The sequence below is a fragment of the Triturus cristatus genome, chromosome 7, assembly GCF_964204655.1.
Source record: "Triturus cristatus chromosome 7, aTriCri1.1, whole genome shotgun sequence".
Taxonomy (NCBI): Eukaryota; Metazoa; Chordata; class Amphibia; order Caudata; family Salamandridae; genus Triturus; species Triturus cristatus.
Genome location: NC_140590.1, coordinates 244,564,753 through 244,576,853, shown reverse-complemented (window position 1 = coordinate 244,576,853; position 12,101 = coordinate 244,564,753).

The window sequence follows — 12,101 nt, the reverse complement described above, 5'->3', positions numbered from 1 at the left end:
CAGAATTTGCACCAGGGCTTCTTTTGGCCTTTTCCCTTTGCAGATTGGGACTCCCCACCAGTTGCAGATTTTTGGGGCCCTTGTGAAGACTTCTGATCTTTAGATTTATCCCCACCCTTATCTGAGCCTTTAGGATCTTGCTTCTTAGTGTCACCACCTTGGTTCTGGTTTTTCTGCCTCACCCTGGTTCTGACCCATTTGTCTGCCTTCTTTCCCAATTCTTGGGGAGAGGTCAGATCAGAGTCCACCAGGTACTGATGCAACAACTGGTTCTGGCAATTATTAAGGATCTGTTCTATCATTATAAGATTATACAATCCCTTAAAATCAGTTACTCTACTACCCACCAGCCAACCTTCTAGAGCCTTGGTTGCACAATCAACAAAGTCAGTCCAATCCTGAGTCTGTGCTTTCTGGGTGTCTCTGAACTTCAACCTGTACTGTTCAGTGGTTAAGCCAAACCCATCTATCAAAGCACTCTTCAGGGCTTCATAATCATTAGCATCCTCTTCTCTAACAGTGAGGAGCTTGTCTCTCCCTTTGTCTGAAAAGGAGAGCCACAAGATTGCTGCCCACTGTTTCTGGGGGACATGTTGAACTTTACAGGCCGTCTCCATAGCAGTTATCCATTTGTGGATATCATCCCCACTCTGGTAGGGAGGAACAACCTTGGACAGGTTCCTATGATCTGGCATGTAATCTCTGCCTCTAGGGACACTGTTGCTGCCACCAGGGGTATCTAACCCCTCCTTCTTTGAAGCTCTTTGGAGCTCGAAGGCTTCCCTATCTAAGGCCAATTGCTTGGTTCTGAGGGCAAGCCTAGCTTCCTCATACTGGAGCATCTTGAACCTTCTTTCAGAGGTGGACTCCCTGGGAAAGTTGGAGTTCCTCTGGTGAACAGATTCTGTTCCAGAGTGGTATGAATGGTCAGAGTCCCCTGAAAGGGACCTAGGCCTTCCTCCCACTTTGTCAGTTCTCTTAGGGAGAATTCCTCTGTTCTTTTCAGACTCTTCTGGGTCTGGCCCTTCAACCACAGACTCCATCTTTATTTTCATCATCAGACCCAGAGACTATGTTTGACCCACTCCCTGATGCAGACCCACTTGCTCCTAGAGCTTGTCTCAGGTCATCTGCTACTAACAGATCTATCAGGTGTTGTGATGAGGGACTCCTGCCCACCCTCAGTTGTCTTTCAAAGCATAAGGCCTTCAGTTCAGTGTAGGCTATATCTTTGTACTGAGATGGGGTGGACCCACTGGCTCCACCCTGGTGAGACATACTAGTGTTGTGGACCCCTGGCTCCACCCTGGTGAGACATACTAGTGTTGTGCAGTGTTGTACTACCTACACTAGTTGTGGCCTACTGAACCTAGCTTGAGCTGTAGCAAGGGTGTGCCTATCCCTTCACAAACAGCTCTAATTTCAGTAGAACTTATTGATACTAGCTTGACTTTATATGTACCTTGAGTACCTTTAGTGGTTTTCAGTTAGTAATTCAAATAGAGATTTTCTGGTAAAACAATGGCAAGCTGGAATCCCACACGCTGCCCACCAATGTGAGAAGTTGGCCTGGCATATGCTGGTCACTAGTTATAGTGGCCACCTTGCACCAGTCCAATTCGACTCTTGTGGTAGATAGGTTTAAGACAACCTTTAAAGAAAGCTATCCTAATGGTAGCTGTGGAGAGCAGCCTTCAGGCTAAGTCTCTGAGGAATGTAAAGCAGCTTGTTTTACCTTATAATCTCTTGAATTACCAAATGAAAAGACACCACACAGGTATATATATCAAATATATATGTATTTATTTCTAAATATACTCTACTAATCTCTTTATGAGATTAGAGCCAGGTAAACATTCAAAAGATCAACAGTTCTCAATAGGTTAAGCACAAATATGGCTGTAGCCCTAGGGGCGTACCAGACCATATACTAATAAAATGGTATAACAAACTCGACTTGCAAAAATGAAGAGGCCTAGGGCCTTGGGAATCGCTGGAGCTTCACTTCTGCAGTGTTAACAGGTAAGTAATCAGCCCACAGGAGACGCATGCAGTGTCTAAACACACACGCGGGTTTCCTATACGTTTCAATGGCAAATGTCGCGGTTTGTAATTTACAGTTCTAGGGCACTTTGCAAAAGTCAACAAGCAAGCAACTTAAAGGGTAAGTATTTCGAGGGCCAACACACACTTGGGCACCAGAGTGCACGAGTTACATCACCCAGGGAAGCCGGGTGCATAGGTGTCCTTTGGTGTCGGGTCTCGATGCTGTTTTCAATGGAGATCACTAAAGACTTGCTGCTTGTGACGACTGGAGAGGTGTCCGCTGGAATCTGAAGATGGATTGGAGTTGCAGAAGACCTAGAAATTGAGGGGACAGAGTTCAGAGTCACTTGCCAGTGACCGGTGGCCAGCAAGATGGATGACCACAGCTGTCGCGTCTCTTCAGGTCGATGATGGTGTTTTGTCTCTTCGCTCACGAGGTCCAGGAAGGTTTGACGATGACCAGCAGCTGGATTCGGAGGGTCCCACAACGTCTGCAGCTGTTGACGGTGTTGGCAACCGGATTGGAGCCAACAAGCCTTGGCAGCTGCAAGTCTTGTGTGGCATAACGATTGTCAATGGTGCAGACCAGCAAGGTCTGATGGACTTACCCAGTGAGAGTAAGTGAGGGCAGGCCCAGAGCAATCAGGCGAGCCCTTGAAGTTGATGTGGAAGTCTTCAGGTGAGTTACTAGCCAAAGGGCAGTAACCGCAAAGACGCCTTTGCAGGAAAAGTTTAACAACAGCCCACGGTCACTCGGGATGGGGTAGGCTGCTGATTTTTGGTACTAGATCTGCTTGGGACTTGGACAACAAATGGTCCAAAGCACAACTTCGTTGGACGTAGATTAGGGCTTGCACTCGAAATCAGTGCACGGTTCCCTGGTATTGCTGTTCCTCGTCACTCGTGGGGTCCAGATACCACAGCTTTGCTGGGGACTCAAAATGGCTGTCGGGAGGTCAGGAAATCTACTTCAGGGGACACAGGGACTTCGGGCTCTGGCGGGAGCGGTAAAGTTTGCAACCGTTGTTGAAGAGTTTTGGTGCCTGCCAAGCAGGGGAGTCACTCCTTGACTCCAAGGGAGATTCTTCAGTCTTCCAGAGATAGTGGAACGTCGAAGGGCCAGGATTCTTCTTTGTAGAGCGTCGTCCAGGTGTAATCTAAGTTGCATTGGTAATGCTTGGTATCTTATAGTGAAAAGATGGGAGGGACTAGCTCTATGACCACTCCTCTAGGAGGGTCAGGGTAGTGGGTGGTTACACCCACTTCCCTTTGTCCAGTTTCGCGCCAGAGCAGGGGCATGTAGTCCCTGAACCGGTTTGAGCTGGCATATGCACAGAGGAGCCTACTGCTCCCCCAGTGCAGGACTTCAAAGCACTCTAAGAGTGCACCCACCCAGCTCCAATACACTAAATCCTGTCTGGGAGGTGGTGACACCTCCCTGTGACAGGAAACCCTTTGTTGGGCTCCCTCCACTGCGAGTTTCGGTCAGCAGCAGGAGGGCAGCCCGGTGTCTGTGCTGATGGCATCCATTTTGTGATGCCAGGGCTCTAGAAGATTTCTACCGTGTAGTACAGTGGGTACATATCGTCCCCTCTAGAAGGGTGGGATCCTACTCCCACACCAGTTACTGGTGTGGGGGTAGGATTCCAAGTTGTTTGACACCAAACACGACATGTTTTGATGCAGTCATTCCAAAGTTAGCATTTACCGCGAGGTTATAATGCACTTAAGAGTATATGGTTTAACTGCATCCACAAACAGCAGCAGAGAATAGACTCTGCCAGCTGCAGAGGGGTCCTGCTCAGGCAGAAGCACCCCCTCACATAGTAAACCAAGCACCCTGCCCTTGGGATTGATAGGGCCTACCATAGGGGTGACTGTTAGGTTTATATGTGGGAGTATGGTGAGATATAGGAATCTATACCTCAGTGAGGAGTGCTAACACTACCTCACACAGGCTACAGTAGCAGGCCTGTGGTGTCAGATTGTGAATGCTTCCCAGGGGTGGCATAATACATGCTGCAGCCCCTGGTAGGCCTGTGAATTACCAATGCCCTAGGTACCTAAGGTACCATATACTAGGGGCTCATAAGGTACCACAGTATCCAACCACTAGTGCATCTAAAATGCACACCAAGTCGTTTAGAGTGATCAGTTCGACTGGGGCCCTGATTAGCAGGGACCCAGCCAGACTATAGCCAGAAACCAGTGTATACATCAGAAAAAAAGTGGGGGCAACACAAGTGCAGAAACTACTCTCCTACAGCGCCCACCACTGCTTTCGATTCCCGCCCCCGCTCCTCTGTGGTGCACCACTGGTTTCATTTCAGCACGGAAGGGGCCGAGGAGGTGCTGCTGGAGCCGTCTCTGCGCCTGTGGTGAAACGTAAAGATACACCAGGCAGCGCCTCGAGACGCTCATCGGTGAATTGCCGCCTTTTATAAATGTTCGATTTATTTATTTATGGACCATAGTCCAAACTCTGATCTCCCTAAATCCACCCGGTGTCGCTGAACCCTGCACACGCTGAACCCTGCACAGTATGAACTAGGCAGGGTCCTCTGACGTCAGCATGCCGGCAGGGGCGGCCTTAGGCATGTGCAAGCTGTGCACCTGCACAGGGCCGCCAAACCCCAGGGGCCGCCACGAGGAACTGGAATCCGACTCCTTCTTCCTGTCGTTCATTTGTTCCCCTGTGAAATGGATGCAAAAAAGAAAAACACTTTTGCTGGAAATGCCGTTTTGACATTTTTCTAGTCCAAAGTGCAGCCACGGAAATAAAGGGTTCAGAATATGAAAAATCAATAAATAAAGCAAGACGGAATGTTCTTAAAGTGCCCAGATCGGTTTTATTCAAACCCCAAAAACATTAGCGTCACTTTACTCAGTTTGCCAGTGTAGCGCTGTTTTCCCCCGGTGGGGAAGTGCGCCAAACCTGGAGGTACTGCGATACCTAGTTGATGGGTGGATTGGAAAACAAAATGTGTATGGCGGCTTTATGTTCACGAATGTGGTCTTTTTAAACCATACTGCTTAGTTTTGTAAGCATATAAGCAGTAGACATTGAAGGGTCCTTTCTGAGCCCTGTAGTTTTCAGGCAGAAGCACTCGCTGATTTCTGAATAGTGAGTGTGAAAGCGTTAAGTTCACCATGTTGTTCCTGCTTACATTTCACAAGCTTTATTTAATCTTTCATTCCCAATGAGAGTTTGCTTTTTCCAGGATGTTGTTACTTTGTCCTTTAGGGAGCATATTGCTCTTGCCTAGTGCGTAATTTGAATTGAGTCGCATCCAGTTGTTTATAGCAGGTAAAATTGGATTGTAGTTGAAGGCAATATGAATTTCTCTCAGTGGGGCAGTATGGTGTTCAGTGAGGGAGCGGATGTAGCACTAGGGGCAGAGCTGCCGAATTTAGAACTGGGGAACCAGGTTCAGCCTTCATGAGCAGTCCCCCAGACCACTCTCCTGAGGGAGCACATTCCCACGCTAGACCTTAGAAGACCCTGCAAATCCGGAAAAGCCCTGGTGTCTTAACACCAGCAGGTGGACCCTAGCTGTGGCAAGTGCGGGTTCACCTTGAAGGCTTGCCCACCACAATCCATACTGAAGTTCACCTCCAGTCTTGCTTGCAGGCCTAAGAAGTAGCACATCCAAGAACAACAGTGAGGTCACAGGACCCCTGAGAAGAGCTGGCTCTAGGGTGATGCGACCGGTGTGACCACAACAGGTGCTGACTTTGAGTGGGGGCATTATATATTAAGGTTTTAAAACCACTTGCTGCCTCCTTCCTGGCCTACAGCAATTTTCGGCAATAATAAAAATGTCATGATAACTCCGGTGAATAAACGTCTTACTAGAGCGAGATCGGAGTTTTGTCTAGTGGAAGTTTTGACACATGGAAAGATAGCGCAGAGGGTTAATGTGCCTGCTGCTAAGAACATGTTCCATGCCCATCACAAAGTGCACATATTGTAAATAGGTTAGTGGGTCACGGCTTCTGACAGTAAGATCCTTTTTCTACTTGCAGTTTATAAGTTAAAATCCTAACAAAGAACAGTGAGCTATTAGCTTTCATTTTAGAGCTGCATACCAACTGCAAGGTATAAACTAGAGCTTTATGTTTTTTTCCCGAAGCCTTTGATTATCGTAATGTTGCAAAAAGTGTTCATTTGGATAGAAATCAATAATGATTATTAAAGGGAACCTCCAATCATGGTATTAAGTTTTAAATTCTGAGTTTGTGTTTCTCCAGATCAATCACTATTAAACTATACTGCCTACTAATATGGTTGTCATGTGACTCCTACACCTTTTAGTCCTTTGTCTGATGTAACATTTCCCATACAGTGATTTACACACGTAAAATTGATTGTCTCTGTGTATATTGCTGACAACAGAAAATCCATGGCTCAGAAACAAATGGCTTGTTCTTCCACTTTTAAGCATATTTGGGACATTCTGTGATTAGAAACATATCCCACTTTGTGAATTTATTTTAATGTCAATAACTCATATTAATCGTTAAATAATCATGTGTATCCATTGGTTGAATTACATAACATAATAAGCTGTAACTAGTCAGTGAAATGCCAAACAAATACTAAAGATTGGGATGTTTTGCCAATCCTGGCCACACCTCTAACTCCGCCCACTGATCCAATCCTCAGGTTATTCCCGCCCTCTGATTCTCCGCCCACAGTTCCCCTACTTTTTTTTCCCCACTTCGACCACTGGATACAATACATATTCGTGGCGGCCCCTGGCAGGGATTTGGCGGCCTCCGGCTTCCACTAACTTGCAAACCCCCTGACCATCACCCCCCCTTCCCGCACCAGTGTTCCTCGTCCCTGATTCGCGCCTCCCCCGCAACGGTCGCGCGGCGCGCTTACGGACGCCGCCATCTTGCTCTGTCTGTCTGTCTGTCTGGTCTTCTATTGTCCGTCCGCGGCTCGGGATGAAGCCTTTTACTGCTGAGCTGGTGGCGTCCGCGAGATCTGAGAGCCTCCGCGTCCGGCCGAGCCCTGTCACAAGCTCTTATCGGCCTGAGGGCCGCATACTGGACCACGTCCGTCTGTCTGTCCACTCGGAACAGCGGTGACTGGATGCAGGTGAGACATCTGCCTTCCAGGCGAATGAAGCGGGCAACAGGCATGTGTGTCTCTGAATGCAGGGTTCCTTTACTCCCTGTATTTTTCTGGATGTGTCAGTGCTGTCTGTCATTTTGTCTTTCTTTTTGGGTCAGTAACGCTGCCTATTAGTGTTTCTGTCTCTGTGGGGATAGAGTGATCTGCGCAGACTCAACCTCCTCAAACTGCTTCCCTCGTGCGGCGTGGCGTGTGTCATCAGTCTGCATTCTTTCTGGTGGTCGGACTTGGAACGTTACGACGCGTGCGGTGCCATCTAGCTGTCACACATTGCCAAACTGTGGTAGGAAGGTGTATCTCAGTGAGTCTTACCATTTTTTAAATACAAAGAAAAAAAACATTTTAGGTGAAAAAGGGAAGAAAGGGAAGCATGATAGGTTTTTGGTAAACAGTAGGTAAACATGAGTAGTGCGTCACGTGCTGAGCTTGCGGTAATTCGTTTCTTTTGCAGTTTTCCTGGTGTGCCTGGGTGAGAACAAACCCTTATTTACTACATCGCTGCCCGCGTATCCAGAGGGCACAGGTCCTGTCATGGCCCTGCAGCCGTCTGTACCAGTCCCTCACGTCGTGTGTCACAATGCCCTCCTCCTCCTCCTCCTAAATGTTATAGTTCTGAGACGAATTCGGAAGGGTAGGAGCAGCCGCAGGTACTGGTCATCTAACGCCTTTACTGGACGTTTTATTAAAACACTTTCCTGAGCTCCGCCCCGCCCGGACCCCCTCTTCCGGGGCCCCCTACCTACGCTCCCTGCACAGGGCCACCATGAGCCTAGAGCCGCCCCTGATGCCGGTGCAAAGTGACCTCTGCATTGCAGGCTTGGAACGGCGCTATAATTTAGGCAGTCACTACATCCATAGCGTTTTCATTGTTTTACTGCATCCTCGCGCTCTAGATAAAAAGAGTCACTCCCAACCAATCGGAGGTAAGACTGGGTCTTGCCGAGATTCGAAGTGGCAACTTCACAGTAGAAGATAGCGGCGAGCACTTAAGCCAGTGGGCCGTTACCTGCATGTAGGAAGCGTCAACCGAGACGGGCTCAGGAGAAAAAGCAAGGGTAAAATGTGTGCAGAACATCTGTGTCTTGGGCAAGGATGACCAGGAGGGACAACACCTGTGCAGGTCAGGCACCGAAGATGCTGATCACAGTGCCTGGAAGCCATAGCGCTGCGTCCCGTGTACTTGGGAGGAAAGACGTAATCTCCCTGGACAGAGCCTGGACCCACTCTGACTTACTGCCTGCATTTTTTGGGCCCGCTTGTCCCTCCCTCCCTGCCCTCTTCTCCTCTTTCTGCCCCCCTCATTCTCTCACGAGTCCCTTCTCTCCCTCACTCGTTGTCCTGCCCCTCCCCCTGCTCTCTTCTCTCTCCGTCTCCCTCATTATCTCACAAGTTCATTTTCTTCCTCACTCGTTGCCCTGCCCCTCCGTCCCCGCCCTTTTTTCCTCTCTCTGCCCCCCTCATTCTCTCACAAGTCCCTTCCCTCCCTCACTCGTTGCCCTGCCCCTCCCTCCCTGCGCTCTTCTCCTCTCTCTCTCACCCTCATTCTCTCAGAAGTTCCTTCCCTCCCTCACTCGTTGCCCTGCCCCTCCCTCCCTGCGCTCTTCTCCTCTCTCTCTCACCCTCATTCTCTCAGAAGTTCCTTCTCTCCCTCACTCGTTGCCCTGCCCCTCCCTCCCTGCCCTCTTCTCCTTTTTCTTCCCCCTCATTCTCTCACGAGTTCCTTCTCTCCCTCACTCGTTGCCCTGCCCCTGCCTCCCTGCCCTCCTCTCCTATCTCTGTCCCCCTCATTCTCTCACGAGTCCCTTCTCTCCCTCACTCGTTGTCCTATCCATCCCTACCTGCCCTCTTCTCCTCTCCTCTCTCTGTCCCCCTCATTCTCTCACGAGTCCCTTCTCTCCCTCACTCGTTGTCCTGCCCATCCCTACCTGCCCTCTTCTCTTCTCTCTGCCGCCCTCATTCTCTCACGAGTTCCTTCTCTCCCTCACTCGTTGCCCTGCCCCTCCGTCCCTGCCCTTTTTTCCTCTCTCTGCCCCCCTCATTCTCTCACGAGTTCCTTCTCTCCCTCACTCGTTGCCCTGCCCCTGCCCTCTTCTTCTCTCTCTGTCCCCCTCATTCTCTCACAAGTCCCTTCCCTCCCTCACTCGTTGCCCTGCCCCTCCCTCCCTGCGCTCTTCTCCTCTCTCTCTCACCCTCATTCTCTCAGAAGTTCCTTCCCTCCCTCACTCGTTGCCCTGCCCCTCCCTCCCTGCGCTCTTCTCCTCTCTCTCTCACCCTCATTCTCTCAGAAGTTCCTTCTCTCCCTCACTCGTTGCCCTGCCCCTCCCTCCCTGCCCTCTTCTCCTTTTTCTTCCCCCTCATTCTTTCACGAGTTCCTTCTCTCCCTCACTCGTTGCCCTGCCCCTGCCTCCCTGCCCTCCTCTCCTATCTCTGCCCCCCTCATTCTCTCACGAGTCCCTTCTCTCCCTCACTCGTTGTCCTATCCATCCCTACCTGCCCTCTTCTCCTCTCCTCTCTCTGTCCCCCTCATTCTCTCACGAGTCCCTTCTCTCCCTCACTCGTTGTCCTGCCCATCCCTACCTGCCCTCTTCTCTTCTCTCTGCCGCCCTCATTCTCTCACGAGTTCCTTCTCTCCCTCACTCGTTGCCCTGCCCCTCCGTCCCTGCCCTTTTTTCCTCTCTCTGCCCCCCTCATTCTCTCACGAGATCCTTCTTTCCCTCACTCGTTGCCCTGCCCCTCCCTCCCTGCACTCTTCTCCTCTCTGTGCCCCCTCTTTCTCTCACGAGTTCCTTCTCTCCCTCACTCGTTCTCCTGCCCCTCCGAGGCACATCTCTCATCTGCCAGGCTCTATTCTAGCGCTGAGCAGCCCGCGCCGAGACACTCGCAGCTACACAAGGGAAAACGCATAGGAGGAGAAGCCACAAACGCACCTCGGGCTGTCAGCATGGCGGGCTTTACAGCTTGAATGAACACGCCACAGCTGTATGCAGACCGGACAGCTTATCAACACCCTCCCAAAAGCACACAAACACACTACCTGGATGGGAAAGTACATTTCAACGATCATTGGGACGTAAACATAGCAAGTCATAGAAATTCACAGACCAGAACACCAAACACACTCCATAGACAAGGACACCATCGAACTTCACAGGAAAGAACACCACAGGTCGAACTAGCGCCATATAAAACTTTCAAAATAAATAAATAAATAAAATAAATGTAATGGATGCCAAAGGCCATGTACATAGGGTAGAACTGGGTAGAATGGGCTTGCGTGAGGGGTCTCTTCAGTTGCAGAGGGAATGTTTAGGTGGGAAGAGGGTTCTCTAAACAACTATGGAGGTTCATCAGAGCTGGAATGAAGGCGGAACCCACCAGATCCTTGGTCCAGCAGAGATTAGTCAGCCAGATCGGGGATCCGTTTGGCCCCAGTGAAATTTGCTGACAGGGTCTCTGTGTAATTTGCCAACACGTGGACACAATTTAGCTGCCTCCGCACGTTCTCTACCTGGCAATAAGGTGGCTTTTTACGACCTCTTCTGTCTTGGGCCCAAAACGAAGGGCAATTTAAAGGGCCATCAGCCCTCTTTTTGCTGGAGTACAGTCCTGTCTGGGAGCTATCTGCAGCCTTAAACATAGGTGCCAATGCACCCTGTGAAACAAAGCCACACAGCTTGCTATCACCTCACGAGTACTTAAGAGAAACTTAAGACATTTGGAGTCCGGTTTTTGACTTTGTGCAACCCCCTGTGAAAGAGCTATGCATGCGCTGTAAGATTGTCACATGCATCCGTATGTGTGAGTATTTACACGAATAACAATTTAAATGGCACTCGCTAATTTGTTGTATTTAATATTTTCATAGCGCTAACCATCCCACTGTAAGGTGTCAGAGCACTTTACATCACACTTATACATTATACATTGACAATAAATCATGCAACTGTGTAATGTAAATCAATGTACAGGGTGTTACATAAAACAATAAGGGTTTCCAGGGTTAGAAGTCACACATCGGCTTCAATGTTTGGGATTAGGAGCTAAGATTGTATGGCAAGGGAAAACACAAAGTCAGGATTTAAAACGTAGCACAGTGCTTGGCGTTATCTCTTATTACTACCCAAAGATACCTTTTTAGCTTTTTAGTAGCCTTATCATAACAGATTGAGGAAAATAAATATGGTTTTCAACCCATGGCCTGCAGTTTACTTTATGAACTGCAATTAATAACAAGCATTTGCAATGCAATAGGTCTCGCATTACTGAAAGCTTGAGGTGTTGGCGTTGCATTATAATGTGCAACGCCAATAGCTAAAACTTTTATTAATGCGAGACCTATTGCATTGCAAATGCTTGTTTGCATTACCGATGTCAACCATGCCTGATGCACTGAGGTGATCGCTGGTAGTAACCTTGCAAATGGTGGCCATTAATATAATCTGATGTGGACACTATTACAACATTAAGAATATTAGGAGCTCTCAATGAGTTTCATTGAACAGAAGTGGATCTCCTTACAGAAAAGGTTGGAGACCCCTGTTATAGACCATGCAGGTTTGCCACTCTTCCAGGGGAATATTGTTTCCCAATATTCAAATCCCCTACAGATACATGGCTGTTGCCCAAAGTGATCAATGTCTTCATCGTCAAGGTGCTAATATGTTGTTATAGGTTGCTATATCAAAACATTTAGTTTCACTTGACAACAGCGTTGATATCAATTGTAACTCTGGAAATAGCTTTACTACAGCAACAACTTTGACAGATGAAACGGTTTGGTCTTTATCCGATTGGCTATTATAGAATAAGGGATGCTCCTGTAACATAAAAATAATCAGCGGAAATATTCATAGTTTCCATGGATTAAAAACAGAACCTTGTGTAGCTCCTCTTTTAATTAAATATCACATTC